Source organism: Muscardinus avellanarius, assembly GCF_963383645.1.
Source record: "Muscardinus avellanarius genome assembly, chromosome: 17".
Lineage (NCBI taxonomy): Eukaryota > Metazoa > Chordata > Mammalia > Rodentia > Gliridae > Muscardinus > Muscardinus avellanarius.
In genome coordinates, this window is record NC_137803.1 from 12599949 (window position 1) to 12602682 (window position 2734).

The window sequence follows — 2734 nt, forward strand, 5'->3', positions numbered from 1 at the left end:
TGGATGTCATCAACAGTGACTGAAATCATGTGATTGGACAAGATCAGAAAAAGAATTATGAGTAAAAGGCAGAGAGCTCTGGAAACACCAAGTCTATTATAATAAGCAGATTGAAGAAGCGTGATTCCAAAAGATAAATAGTCATACTTTTCATATTTTAAAAATAACTCCATTACAGGCTCAGCAGCTAGTGTTCTGATAAAGTGGTCCCTGAGGTCTTACTTCCTTTTCAAATCACATATTTGGGACTGATGACTATATTCACTCTAAAGACATACTGAGCCAGGTGCACACTTGTAATCCCAGTACTTGGGAGGCTGAGACAAGAGAATGGTGGGTTCAAGGACAGCCTCAGCTACTTAGTGAGGCCCTCTGCAACTTAGTGAGAACCTGTTTCAAAATAAGGTATAAAAACTAGGGCTGAGGGTATAGCACAGAGGTAGAATGCCCCAGTATTGTAAAAAAAATTTTTAAATAAAGACATACTGACATCTCCATATTTTATGTAATTCTAGAGATAGGGAAATGTACATGTACTGCAATGGTAAGAGAAGGTCTGAGTGGCTGTTCCTTCACTACCATTGAGCATATATTTATTGACAACATTCAATCGAAAAGCAATGTTTTCCTGAGTGTCAAAATTTTGGAATTTGGGGAAAGTTTTACCAAACTTAGGCTTGGTTGTAATTAAACAATGTAGCCCTTCTTTAAATGAGAAGGGTACCTTAAACATGAGGAGGATATATGGGTAGGACCAATCAACAAAAAAATATAGGGAAAGTTTATATTTAATTTTTTATATTGCTATTGTCCAAATATTGGTATTCCCCTTAACTTCATTACTGAAACCTAATCCCATTGCAACAGTATTAAGAGGTGGGGCCCTTGGAAAGTGAGTCAGTCATGAGAGATTCAGCCCTATGAATAGATCAGTGCTCTTACAGAAGGGATTTCAGGGAGCTCCCTTGCCCCTTCCTCTCCTTATGCATGTGAGAAAAAGCATAGATATGGATGCTACATGAGGAAAGAGCCTCTCACCAAATACCCAAACACTGAAGCCACCGGTTCCTTGATTTTGGACTTCCATACCTCCATATCCATGAGCAATAAATTTCTACTATTTACAAATTAACCAGTGTAAGTTATTTTGTTATAGCAGTTCAAACTGACTTGGACATATTACATCCTAACAGACCTCAATTGCACAGTCTCTGATGCCCACTGCTATCCACATTGGCACCTGTGGGCAGGCAGGGTGCCCACATGTGGAAGCTAATCATCTACCATTAGCATATATGCTCTTGTCTCCCATTCTATGAGGGGCGTTCTGTTTTTGAATGGTAACAGATAGAAATAACAAGTAGGAAAATCACTTCCTCCCCAAATATACCACTGCATGCCAGTTAAAATCATTCCCCACAAAAATGCCCAGAATGCATAATAGTTATTTCAGGTATTGAGAATTAGTGATTAAAATATTTCTGATCAGGGGATTTTCTACATATTTAAAATCATGTCATATTTACTCATCTATGCCATACTCATAGATTCTACAACATTTGTTGAAAATCAAGAGTCTTCCAGGCCTAGTATTAAACAGCATGGGGCTGTGCTGCTTAGACTACTTCTACTTTATGTAATTCCTATTGAGGCATAAGTCTTGTGATAAAAACATAATTCAATAGGTTGTCATTGTTTATCAACTCCTAAGTAAGTTCAGCATGGCCCATTTACTCTTGATTTACTTGTAATCTATTTTAATGTTACTTATAGCTTATTTGAAATATTCATATTTGTGAATCATTTAAATCATAGGACTTGCAATTATCTCATTAGCCTGTATATCCATAAAAGTAAGTTTATGTTCAATAAATAAGCCAACACTGAACCAAAAAGACTTATATTACAAAAACATTTTTTTCTTTTATTGTGTGTTTGCTTAGCCTAGAAAATAAAGAGAGTACTGTTAGTCTAACAGATTTAGAAAGATCAATAACACTGTCCGGATATGTTGTATTTCTTTATTATGATAAATAGGGAAAATTCTTGTAAACTTTACAGAATATGAATACTAATATGTAAATAACAATGGTCAACAGTTGAAAGGTATTTATATTTGAAAATGTATGTACATTTGAAGTCCTATCAAGGAAAGCCCAAATTATATAAATTTGAAATTGTTAATTAAAATTTTGGTTCACCCCCAATTCCAATTCCATATTTTTTAGGATCTGAATTATACACTGACTTAAAACCAAATGCATTCAAGTAAACTAATGGTGTCTTAGGTCTGCATGAGAGTTATCCTTCACATTGAATTCTAGGAAGCAGCTGGGTTTATTTCCTAGACCACTTAAAATGAAGCTAGAATAATTGTGTAACTGGAGCTCTGAAAGGATTACTACAGCTTCTCCTACCTTATCGTTTCCAGTAGAACAAGATCCATAATTGCCAGATGAGATGGACCAGGAAGGAAAATGGCAGAAATAAATGCCCATAGAAAGCAAGGAAATTAGAAACTGGGAAAGAAGATGGGAGTAGATATGCTAAGAGCAGGGATCAATACAATTAACCAGATGTCTGAGGAAGGTCACATCACCAATATCATCTGCTGAGCAACATAAGGAAGGAATAAACTCAAAGGAGGCACCCTGTGACTCCACTTAAGATCTATTCACTCCTAGTGTTTCTTTGATGTTGCAAGGACTAACTAAACTAGGAACCAACTGGATTT